Genomic DNA, 13,770 nt, shown 5'->3' with positions numbered 1-13,770 from the left:
TTACAGCTTAATCGGGCTGATGTGGAGCCCTCTCAGGATTGTAAAGCTATACTACGACAGGAAGGGCTACTTAATTCCGCACAGTTGAAGGAGGGAACAAAGTTTTGGACGGCGGATATTACCCTGAATTACGGTTTGTTAAACACTCGCTCTTTACAGAGACATAATTTAGAAGTTTTCTCGCTACTGCAGGATGGCGGTATTGACATCCTTGGGGTCACATTTACGTGGCTAGAGGAATCCTCAACACCGGATCTGGTTGCCTCTCTCCCCCCGGATTTTGAGGCTATTTGTCTCAATCGAACGGGTACCAAGAGAGGAGGGGGGATAGCGTTCCTATATAATAACTGTTGGAAGACTGAAAGAGTATGTGCGGAAAATCTGGGTGGAGCAGAGGCGCTAGGAGTGAAATTCGAGAGGGGCACCATTTGTTGGGTCATCCTACTGTTATATCATCCTCCTTGGGCTGAACCAACCTTTCTGGATCACTTATTGGAGGTCGTGCATGACCTCAGGTCTCGGTACGACAACTTGATGATCATGGGAGATTTTAACTTCCACTGGGAGCTTTCCCCAAAGGTAGGACAAGCCCTTCACCTTGAAGAGGCTTTAATGACTTTAGGTATGCGTCAAATAGTGACCGGCCCTACCCACGACAAAGGTCATACTTTAGATCTGGTATGGATCATAGATCCCCTGCCAGACCCCATTAACACTGTACCGTGTGCTTGGTCGGACCACCATTTAATCACAGGTCAGAGGAAGATCAACCGGGTGGGGAATAGACAGAGAACCGTGTGGAAAATGGTAAGAAGATTGAATAACATCAATCAGGAAGAGTTGGTGGGACACCTGTTAAATTCCACCGAGTTAAATATAGCCAATGAGAATGTCGACGCTGGTAGTCAAAAACTACTTGACAAATTGAAGAATGCCATCGATGCTGTTGCTCCAGAAAAAAAGGGGAAATGGGTGGAAAGAGGGATGGGAGCTCCCTGTTTTGATGAAACTTTAAGAGCTAAGAAACAGGCGCTCCGTAAGGTGGAGAGAGCCTGGAGGAGGGATTATAATATCAACACCCGGAACCTATATGTGCAGGAGCTTGCACACTATAAAAAGGCCATATTAGCTCGTAAAGCAGAATTCTTTGAGAATAGAATAACGACAGCTCGGGTTCCACAGAAAGAAATTTTTAAAGTACTCAAGGAATTGAAAAACATCAAAGAGCAGAAAGGAAAATTGAAGACCTCCTTGTGAAATCTCCCAGACGCAAAGGTTTGAATGTCCATTACATATTACGCAGGATCCCCTTGATGTACACCATTCTATAAATACACTACCCTTGATTACCAAGGAGACGCTTACTAGCTTGGCAGAGAGAGTAAACTCTGGCTCGCAGGCAGACCCCTGCTCGCCAAGTGTTTTTAGGCTCGCGATGTCAAGAGTTGAAGAGGATGTACTTACCCTCTTCAATAGATCCCTAGAGATGGGACAGGTCCCGGTTTCCTTTAAAGAGGCCAGGCTGATCCCGCTTCTTAAGAAGCCAGGGACTGATGTTAAAAATCATAAAAACTATAGGCCCATCTCCCAACTACCTTTCCTGGCTAAAATGATTGAGCAGCATGTTTTGATTCATCTTTCAAAACGTTTGGAGACCAACGCCATGTTAGAGCAAAATCAGGCTGGTTTTCTAAAACATCACAGCACGGAGCTGGTGATGGTATCCATCCTAGAGGAACTAAGATGTAGAGCTGACAAAAAGATCCCGGGGGCCCTGGTGCTCTTAGATCTCTCAGCCGCGTTTGACATGGTGAATCACAACCTACTGCTGAAACGCATGAGAGATCTGGGCATCGGGGGGACCGCGCTGGGCTGGTTAACATCATTCCTGCAGGGAAGATCGCAGAGGGTCCAGCTGTCAGACTTGGTCTCTACACCAGCGGCGATAACATGTGGAGTGCCGCAGGTATCTGCCTTCTCACCGCTCCTTTTTAATATATACTTACATCCACCGATTTCTGCTCTAAATCAAATGGAATGTCAAATTTACAACTACGCCGACGACACACAGATTATCATACAAATTGAGGAGTCACCTGGTACCCAGGCTAGGTTACACAACATCTTAAAATTCACGAGTAACTGGATGTCTTCCAACTCCTTGAAGATCAATCCAGAGAAGACCGAAGTATTGCCCATCACCATCTCGGGCAACCCTTGGAACGATCTTCTCTGGCCTCAGGAGTTGGGCAGGACTCCAATACCAGCGAGAGTGGTGAAAAGCCTGGGTATCCACATTGATGGTAATCTATCCATGAAAAACCAAGTGTCGTCGGTGGTTGGCACATGCGTTGGCCTCCTAAGGCAACTTCAGAAATCTTTCCAATGCTCTCATTCTCCACGCAAAGGACGGTGGTGTCCGCAATGATTTTAGGACGTCTCGACTACGGGAATGCCCTCTATGTTGGGCTTTCCCAGCAACAACTCTCGAGATTGCAAATAGTGATGAATGATGCAGCTAGACTGATCTTTGGAAAATCCAGAAACACAAATGCCTTTCCTCTTTTACGCCAATTACATTGGCTTCCTATTAGGCAGAGGATTCTGTTCAAAGGTCTGTGCATCGCTCATAAAGCGGTTTACCGCAATGCGCCTAACTATATTAAAGCCAGACTGGTGCAGTACACCCCTAGAAGGACCCTGCGCTAGTCTGAGGACGCTCTTCTGGTAAGCCTGCGCTATCGTTTGACCACCCTCGGTGGACGGGCCTTCTCAACCACTCTTCCTGGAGCCTGGAACAAGTTACCATCAGGCCTTAGGAAGGAACCATATTTATTGCCTTTTAGGCGATCAATAAAAACGGTGCTCTTTCGAGAAGCGTGGGGTGTGATATAACTCAGTTGTCTGCTCTCTGAAAGGATTAGTTTTTCAAGTACAAGCGCTTAGAGGCCAATCGGTGATAATGCGCTATACAAATGTAATAAATAAATAAATAAATAGGAGAGAGGGGTCTCTGCACATAGATTTCCATTTGTGATTCGGGCTCAGTGCATTTCTGTGACCATCCACCAGAGCATGTGTAGCAATATCAGGTTGAACTTGTCACATCATTACCTGAAAATGTGGTTTACTTCTAAAGTACAGTATTATAATATCAAGAGAATCGGGCTGATTTCCAAGATTTCCAAAATGCCCTTCAGTTCCACTTATTTCCACTGAATATAAAGTAAATGCGCTTGGAAACTTGAAAGTGTTATTTCTCGGAATTTCCCATTTACCTCGTTAATTGTCTTTGCACAAAAATCCCAGAACTACTTCTGGTGCCAATCAAAGAGCCCGACCTGTCATGTTTATGATGAAACGTTTTGTGTTTGTAATGGAAGCCCATCTGAGACTTGTTGAGCAGCCTACTTCAGGCTGAAAGTTCAAGTCGCAGCACATTCAGAATGCACTGTTATCTCGGTTTGAGCTCATGTAAAATGCTTTAAATATTAATGAGTTGCTTGAGGGAAACATTATTTCTTGTGACCTTTAAATTTTTGGTCACTGTACTTCTCTAGTTACAGTCATCTAATTATGCAAAGCTGTTAGGCAGTGTCATCAGCGAATGTGTTTCAACTTTGCAAGTGAAATATGGATGCATATTTCGCTATATATCTACGGGCAACATATGGGATGAAAGGATAATGTGAATTTTGTAGATCGAATGTTTAATGTCTAACCGCACTTTTTATATAATTAGATCTTTTTGATTAAATATTGCTGCAAGTGAACCTGACAGTGATTAACTCTTTTTGAGACACAGGATCAAGCTTAATGTCATTGTGCTGCATAAGGTGAGATGTTGTAAGTTATAATTAAGTGCATTTAAGGATAAATGATATTTAAATATTTGATTCACCCAAAAAGCGTATTTGTTCTGTACGTCTGGCATTTTTTCCAAAGTCAAAGACAAGGAAAAGGCACACCAATAGATGTAGATCTCTCTAGTGGTGCAAAATGCAAAAGCACATTTAAAAATCAATGAATGCACATATTTCAGTCTTACTTTTTCTTTTTAGCTTGCCTTCTGCTTGAATGCAAGATGGTGTTGACAAGTAACTTCAGGGCACAAGTCCAAAAAACAGGAGTGTGTGGAGTAAACAAATTAGGCAGTATGCTAGTGACATCAAGACGTGTGACATCATGCCCTGCCCTGGCGAAGATCTGTGAGAAGGTGGCTTTTCGCCAATTGGACAGCTTTATCGAAAGATCCAATGCCCTGCACCCGGCGCAGTCAGGGTTCAGGGCGGCCTTTAGCACAGAGACAACTTTGGTGGAGGTGACGGAGGCCATTCGAGAGTGCTTGGATGGTGGCGGCAGAGCGGTCCTGATTCTTCTGGACCTCTCTGCCGCGTTCGATACCGTCCCCCATAATCTCCTCCTTGCTAGACTGTCTGAGATTGGCATTGGCGGCAGGGTACTGGCTTGGTTGTCATCCTTCCTTTCTGATAGGACGCAGCAAGTATGGATGCCGCCGTTTGCCTCAAAGGCCAAACCACTCTGCACGGGGGTCCCTCAGGGCTCCACTTTGAGCCCGTTGATGTTTAACGCCTACATCACCCCTGTGATATACCTGGCCGAACAGCTTGGGGCTAAGGTCATCGGATACGCTGATGACACCCAGCTGCTCTTTACCTGGCCGGATGACCAGCTGGATACAACGGCTGTTCACCTCTGTCTTTCCTCAGTGTTTCATTGGCTGGCGATGGCCCAGCTTAAATGCAACGAGGATAAGTCAGAGGTCCTCTTCTATGGGTCCTTCCCTTCCAACTTTAAGAATGAGTTGTGGCCCCCGGATTTTCCTAGTCCCAAGGTGATGGGAGGTCCGGCTAAGAACCTCGGAATTTAGTTCGGAGAAGAACACAGATTTGAGGACCATATCAAGAAGCTGTCAGGGACCTGTTTTGCTACGCTAAGGGCTTTAAGAAAATTCTTCCATCTGCTGCCCAGAGAAGCTAGGGAAACGGTTGCGCGTGCCCTCATCTTGTCCAGATTGGACTATGCTAATGCATTGTTTTGTGGTATCCCGGCGTATCTGGTCAAACGACTGCAGGTTGTCCAGAACGCCGCGGTCCGCCTTTTGTTTAGCATTCCGAAATGCCAGAGCGCTCGGTCACACATGCGCGCACTCCACTGGCTCCCTGTAGCTCAGAGAATTATGTTCAAATCTCTCGTGCTGTCATTTAGAGCTGTCCACGAGCTAGGCCCCGGCTACCTGAGGAAGCGCTTCTCTTTCTACACTCCTTCTCGCTGTCTCAGGTCAGCCTCGCTGGCCAAACTGACTCTTCCCCGCTATAAGCGGGCTAGGCTGGGCGGCCAATCTATTTCTGTGGTAACTGCGAAGGCTTGGAATGCTCTCCCTCTTCATTTGCATACCGCCCAGTGTCTATCCAAGTTTAAAAAGGATCTCAAGAACCATCTGTTTATTTGTCAGGTCTAGGCTGTCTCTCTGTGTTATGTTTGGTCACCTCCGCAACGCGCCAGGATAATCCCCAGTAGCAGAGCGCGCTACAAAACAACCTATAACATAACATAACATAACATAACATCATAGTGTGGCATCACAGGAAATGACATCACTGGAAGCGGCATCACACCCCATGACCTCACTGTAAGGGACTTCAGAAGATAGCATATCAGCTCTTAACACCTCACACATATATTTCACAGGCGTGTAATGAGTACGATTGAGAGCATTCCAAGATTCAACAAAGGAGATTTTACTTCAGGGTTGAGCCAAAAAAGTGACGCCACCGGATGCAAAATATGGGCATCAATTTATACATGATTCTTTTAAAACTCTGCCGCAAAGCAATTGGCACCCAAGGAGAAAAGTTGCAGTGAATCTATTCTGCTTAATTGATTGCAAAGTCTTCATTGTAAAATAGCTTATGGGTTACAGCACCTTTTGCAGAGATCAATGTGTGTCCAGTAAATCCCAGGGAACAATAATAATAATAGGATAACTTTGGAGGGTAACTCATTTGCTGGAGAGATCTGTAACTCCTATAGACAGGAATTGTACAAAATAAAAAGCATGTCTCTCTTCAGTATTTGTGAAGTGATAACAAGCTGTGTGCCTTTGTTTGCCCTCCCTTGCATTTGCATCTATGTGTGAGGCTCAGGTAGCTCCAAGCCAGGATATTGGAAGAAAAGAAGGCCTGATGGCCTCTTAAATTCGTTGGTAATGGAGCCGGCTGAAATCTGATTTTTTTTTAAGCAGGAAAATGTGGTCCTACACCCCTATCTTGTTGAGTAATACCATTTATCTGAAAGTAAAACACTCTTGGGGTTGAGGCCAACTGCACCTGTTTAAAATGTCAAGTAAACAAATGAGTGTTGAGCGTACCTACCCAAAGTTCAAGGACAAATAATACTCTCCTACAATCGCACACGATGTTCTCTTGTAAATAAGGTTGACAGGTTTAGCCTTTTTTCTTGGAATTTCATTTATGTTCCTTAATTTTTCCCATGAATTACATTACGTTTTGTTATATAGTTTTGGTTATAACATTCTTCACAAGATGCATTCTAGCTGTTTCAGCAGTTTTTTTCTGTTGCACAAAGAAAGGAAAAATGTATTTTGGTTTTAGTAGAATTACTATTTTCTAATTCATAAGTGGACAAGTTCTTTAGAAGTTCACAATTCTACAAAATCAGCCAACTCGTTTTTTGCCCCCTTTGTGGCTGTGAGGCCTGGGCCTTTTTCAAGGTTGTAATGTTCAGTCGAGTCTATTCTTAGCAATTCTAAGTATTCTATAATGTGTCCCCTCCATAAGTGAAAAAGTATTTTCTGTTTGTGAGTCCCAACATGCATACCCCACATAGGGAGCATATGATGTCCTTACATGCTGCAATTATAATCATGTTATCTGTACATGCTCAGATTAGAAATTAGGCTATGTCACCCTCTTTTGTCAAGCACTGGCATGCAAGTTTTAGTATTTGAATTTTTTTCCACATTATAGCCATTAGTTAAAATAAAAACACTGAATAGTGTACGAATCAAAATAAAAGTAAAAACAAAAATCTAAGTAAAGCATATGAACAGACAATTTGTTGTGTGAGAGTTTGTGCAATTAATAATATACCTGTTATTAGTTTACATCATAAGACCCTTTAGTTAAATCCTCCAATTAGGTGAGATCTGTGGTTCAACGCTAAAATAATGTTTCTCTCAAATCCTATAAATGGAAAACCAGTACAGATGGACACATTATATGCCCATTGTGGTATACGATTTTAGTGATTCCCGTCTTAATGCTCAGTACCTTTACAACTGTGTATACACATAAGGTTTGAGAAGACTAGTACCAATACCCCTTTAAAGTCTTATACGGCTACACTTTAGCAGTTTTAGTGATTTTGGAAAGACAATAGTCCAAACGTTAATCTTAAAATGCCTACCCGTAGCAGGCTAAATCCCCTGCATCATTCTGCCTCGCTGATCCTCTGTTTTGTGGAGCCCTCAATCAGCACCACTTTAAAGAATGCAGGGAAATGGTTAGACCCTCTTCTGTCTTTGCTTTGTCTAAGCTGACTACTAGGGACATTGGCAGCCGCCATATTATAATGTTGGGGAAAGAGTCACTTTAATTTAAGAAGTCAGTTGCACATTTTGTTTGAGGAAAAACTGTTATAATTTATGGACCAGGAAGTTTTTTCCTACATTGATATGCATGGCATAGAAATGATCTTATGTTTAGTAATGGCGGAAATACTATAATTTACCGAAAGGTTTCACAGAATTTATTGCTAGCCGCCATGTCGGAATGTCCGTTTGTTAATTTCTTTACAAAATAGACAGTTAAAGCCATTGAGTAAAATACAAAGTGAACTTGTTTTTAGGTGATGTGCTTCAGTTTAGGTATGTTAGGCTCTAACAAATGATGGTCAAGTAGGTGCAGTGATTGGTGCTATTGGTAAGTTTCTAAAGAACTGGGAGATAGATAGTCCAATGTCTATATGTGGTTTAATTCAAGGACGCTTAATGTTACCATGTTAAGAGGTTAAAGGATCACTTCACATAATTATTTGATCTAATTTTCTTTTTTTCAAGATACACCTTATGGGTTCTGATTATAGCATTCTTTTGTAATTCAGACTGTCTAAGATTGAGAAGTAGTGGTGAGTGGTGGGTACTCATTGCTTCAATTATCATATGTTTAAATGTTTTTGTGGTTGTGGCATTAAGAGTATTAATTATTTTGTGTGCAGACATAAAATATGCGTGTTCTGGGTGGGTACTTTATGCCTTTTATTTCAGATATTTCTATGGCTATGAAAATAGATATACTCATTTTTTGTGTGTAGGCATTAGTTATAGTTGGATGTATGACATCACAACGCATGCTTTTACATCGCAAGTTTTACAACGCGTGCCTTTACAACGCATAGTTTTGAGGGGTGCTGGATAGTGAATAGTTGGTACTGGCTAATATATCAGGAGGTCTCCTGCACCAGCTGAATGGCAGAGGTTGATATGGAGAAAACATGTGGTGTAAAGGCCAGAGCTGCTGACTTGAGAACTGGGGAACCAAGGTTTGAATCTCAGTATTGAAATACTGTTATATGCAAATCACTGAATCTCCTCAAACCTACAAAACAATGAATGTGATCTTTTGCAATGCTACTTGTGCTCATGTAAAGGACTCCAGTACCTTTGTGTAGAGTTTGCACTATACATAACTGAAGAAAAAATTATGTTGATGGATTTGCTTTCTCATCAAACTTGCAGTTCCCTCGTCTTATCTAGAGTCAGGAGAACGATTGATATTTTAGTGACAGAGCTTCATCTGGTTCCATCATTGCAAATGTTTGTTCATAACATATTGGGGGTTCTTGTGGAGTGAAAGGGGTTGATTTGAGCAAACTGGGCATTAGAGAAACTTCAGAAAACATTTCCTTTGGACTAGAAAATGACACTAGCTAATGATATTTTGGATTTGGTTGGAAGTTGACAAAATACCCCTCTACTTGTTGGAAACATATTACATGCCACCACCTATATAGTGCCCCGTACTCTGGTCTGGGAAGGAAGCCAATGATCTCTGAACTTACAAACTTAAATTGATATCTATTTTAGGGACTTTTTGTATGAATATATGGTACTTGAGTGTCCAGCATTTTCTCCAGAATATAAAGTCACACAACCAATGCACTGCAAAAGGCGAGAGTATAGGTAACACGCATCGAAAAAAGCTTTAAGAACTCAGTCTGCAATAAAAAAAAATAGCCTCCGCCACTGTGACTGTCAAGGTAGGCAGTGAAACCCCATGATCAAAGGAGAAGAATTAGGGCCATTCAACGTATAGCACAACACAATTATCACAATTGCAACAAAGACGTGACTATTCATGCAGAACTGTGAATGCATTGTATTTTAATGATATTCAAAATCTGGATGTACATTTTCAGTACAGGAGAATCAATTGTTAGAGATACTCTAAACACAACATAAAACACAGAATAAAATGAAATGAAAAAAAATGCAGTAGTAAAATTTGGACCGATGGCTATGCACACAATATACAAAAACAATGGAGAGAGCAAGGGTTATGTTCACCAGAGTGAACAGGGAGTACTCCTGTACCCCTGGATACAATAGTAGAAAAAACAAAATGGAGGAGTACCACCAGTGAGAATTCACAAGTCGCTGTATCGGTGGACGGTTTTCACAAAGTAGAGGAAAACTCTTTTTCTTAAAAACCCCTCACTCATCACCTAGTGATGACATGCTTCATCATCGGGGTCCACCCTAATGACCTAGCGTCATCAGGGTGTGCTTAAACACCTGATTACAGTGGAGCAGGTTGTGAGTGGTGGTGCGTGAAAAATGAAAAAAATCAGTGTGTTAAAAATTGTCCTGGTTTGAACTTGTAAAATAAAGATTTTTTATTGGCAAGCAACTGGACAATATTAAAATCGTGGCGAGATAAAATAGGGCAACGATGAGCCCGTGTATCTCTGTAAATAATAGGGTCTATGTGTCAGGTCTACATGTTTCAACCTTAGCGGTTATGGTTAACCAGGTTTTCGTCAGGACCTCAAAACCAAGTAGGTGGACGGTCTGCGTCCCCTAAAAGACGCACCCAATCCTACCACATGGGACCACTGGATGGCGAAAATGTGCCCGTGGTATTAGCTCGCTCCACACTGGGTGAGCTAAAAAATCAAAACACTCTCAGTGGAGTGTTCAAGGACTTCATGGGACAGGGGAGGTGACCCTCGTGAAAAACGTATTAGTTTGTTGCCGAGGAATTCAGCTTGTAACCTACTGCCTGCACCGCCCCGCTAGTCATCACTAGGTGATGAGTGAGGGGTTTTTAAGAAAAAGAGTTTTCCTCTACTTTGTGAAAACCGTCCACCGATACAGCGACTTGTGAATTCTCACTGGTGGTACTCCTCCATTTTGTTTTTTCTACTATTATGCACACAATATATCATTTGCAATTCTTAAATCATTGGGAACATTGGCATAATTCTGAAAGTTAGGACACAGTTCAGTTCTAATGCATGTATGGTTCAATAATGTCTCTAAACCCATCCTGAGTGTGATCGCTACCTGATTATGCTCAGAGCACTCTAAAATAATAGACCACATACCTCCTGCCAGAACTGACTCACTTTATTATGCTTTGTTATGTTATGTTAATTTATGCAGATGTGTAGAGTGCTCTATAACACAGGAGGGTATTCTGGTGCTGAGCAGGTGTGAGTTTAGACACAACTACGGCCCAGTGGGACTACTTGAAAAGCCATGTATTCAGATTCTTGCAAAATTCAAGAAGTGAGGGGGAGGCTCTGCAACAGATTAACAGAATTACAGTGTTTACAGTCTTAACATCTGTGACCACTAAACACAGGTTGAAAATAAATCCCCAAAGCAATCCTTATTACAGATATCAGATTGTGTTTTCGGAGTTCAGAAAAGTGATTTAGTGTAGCAGAGAAGATAGTATTTTTATAAATAGGTGGCGTTGGTACCTTAAAGCAAGACTATCTTGTCAACAGAGACCCTCTGTTTTCCACTCCTCACTCAGTAGGGTTCAACTTCCACCATGGTGTGGTAACAGACAACATTCTGGCCTACATCAAAGGGTGCCTATCCACAGACAGAAAGTGCAAACTCCAGAGCACAAGGGTTTCCATGCATCTAGATTATTCAAACATCAACCATTGTCAAAACAGAAGACATTTTGAAGAATAAAAAAAGACCAGTTTGAGCATGGAAGGAATGTGCTTTCACGCGTGCTGCATGAAACAGCACACATGAAAGTGGCAGGATGGCATTTTAGGATTGTTTATGGGCAGGAAGGGGCACCTTCCTACACGTAAAGAATCCTCCCCTGCCCGCAGACACCCTAGCACTTTGGTGCAAGGGTATCTGTGTTGACGCTAAGTTGCTAAACCTAGCACCATCGCAAGGGCACTGCATTCTTGCGAATAAGATACAGCCTTGCATTTCAGAAATGGTGGAGAGAAGCGTTAAGCCGCTTCCTTGTACATACGGCCCAGTGTGTGCTCCATCCCTAAACGTTTACAGTGAAATTACTTATAGACAATTTGTTATTTAAGTTTCCAGTAAGGCCATGTTTAGTAGGAACAGAAGGTGCACAGTGCCACGGTAATTAAAAGTCAGATGTCGGCTTCAATGTGTGTTTACCCTACCAATATTTATGACCAAAGTATGATTCCAGACAAACCATTGTATCAAGGCTAGGCTGTAGTTTTAAACCAGTGGAGTAGAACATCATTTTGGGTTACAAAACCCTATTGTACAGCCAACTTAAGAGTACCTTATAAGCCGTTGGGTGTGTAAAAATTGGGCGTGCTAAATATGAAAGACAAGAGTGCCTCCAGAGTGAAAAGTTCCCGAATAGTGCTACTGTGCAGGTTAGGACATGTTACATTTTTTAATAAAAAATCTGTAGCTATATTAGATTAGAATAGGTCCCCCAAAGGGGCAACAGGAATTTGAACTCTTTTTTTGTGGTCACTTTGGTAATGCAAAAGGGGCCACATACACCTACGTGGAAACTTCTGGCAGGCAGATCAGGCCGGCACTACTTGCGTACCCTGGCCTACTGATCTCCCCCCAAAAAGATTTCTTATGTCTCACAGACATATGTATTTTGACAACAACAAAAACGGTCTCCTCCATGTAAGTAGCTGGCAGTTAATGCTACTTGTAGAATGGTCCTGATGAGGGGGGTCGCTATTGCCAATAATAGTCCAGGTATGCACAGGAGTCTCTGGATCAGACTTTTGGAGAGTCAAGCAAATGTAATGTTACCAGCACCTCAACTACCTCCAAATAGGAACTAAAGGCTACTACGTTCTTGCTAAACTCCTTTTCATCTCAACTGGCTGAAAAAATCATTGCAAAGCTGAAACAGAAGTATTATGAATATTGCTGGAAGGAATGTCTCACTGCAGGCAGCTCATATGCACCAAAGCAATTCACAGATGACAGTAGCCACCATTTTGACAAAGGTCATCTTCTTCTCACCTTATCCCTAAAGTGCAGGGCCCTCAGATAAGGGTGAGATACCTATGCAGAAAATAACTGAAACTGTGTCTGACTATCCCACATCTAAGTCACCTGGAGGAAATGGCTTCTGGGGAAATTTTACAAGCTAGGCATTGTTGGCTCCTTAATTGCATAGTTTTAAATGAAGCGGAGCCCACTGGGACTATGGGACCTATGTCTAATAGAGCCCAGCTAACCAGCATCAGAAAATTATTTCAGAGAGTTCTAGATATTACTCAATATCTTTGAATGATGTCAAAGTTAAGAATCTTGCAGAGGTTCAACGCGTTAGACCACACAAAGTCTATATATTACATGCCATTGAGGAATCATCTCTGGGTTCTAGTTCATGTCTTGTCACAGACTCAAGATGATCCATAGAAGCACTGACTATCTTGTTGGAAGCTGAGAAGGCCTTCAATCAAGGTTCCTTTTTTCATCCTTTGGGAGGGCTGCGTTTGCACTGGATTGTCAAAGTTTGCTTGCTAATTGGCTTCCTTTCTGCTGAGGTCTATAAAGAAGGCTTCTTCCCTAGATCAATATTAGTTAAACATAGGACCTTTCAGGGTTGCCCACTATTGCATCTCCTGTTCCTTTTCACAGATGAACTGTTTACAGCTGCAAACCAAAAATCTGATAATGTGCAGGAAATTACTAACCAAGAAGGGAAGGATAACGTGTTCCTGTATGCAGGATATATTTTGCTAACACACTCTAATGATTCTTCTTCTTTATCTGCTTTGATGTCCCTGATACATTTTTTCTCCAGATATTTTGCATACAAAATTAATTGCAACAAGTGTGAAACATTGCCCACTTAATATTTGTTAGAAATTGTAAATCTCAAGCAATGGTGAGGGCAATACTGGGTATGCACTGGTGAGATGTTCAGAAAAAGAGTTCAAAGAAGTCCCTAATAATTCAGGCGCTCCTCTTCCTTTGGCCCTGCATTCAACACAGACAAGTTTAAAAACTGTAATGGTCCATTTAAGGAGCTTCAAGTTCAGAAAATAAAAGGTCAACAATCCATGTTGCAATCTGTGTTCTTTTTATTTTTCAAATGAGTTTCACAAGATTCATGTTCCAACAAAAAATCACAGAATAAAATGACTAACTGCACTCTCTCAGAGATAAAAGACAAGTCGCTCGTCCTAAGTCTCACCTTATAAATTGTATATATATGCAGTGTAAAGTAT

This window comes from Lissotriton vulgaris, chromosome 10, assembly GCF_964263255.1.
Source record: "Lissotriton vulgaris chromosome 10, aLisVul1.2, whole genome shotgun sequence".
NCBI lineage: Eukaryota > Metazoa > Chordata > Amphibia > Caudata > Salamandridae > Lissotriton > Lissotriton vulgaris.
The sequence above is the reverse complement of the archived record's forward strand: the minus strand, read 5'-3'. Positions refer to the sequence as shown.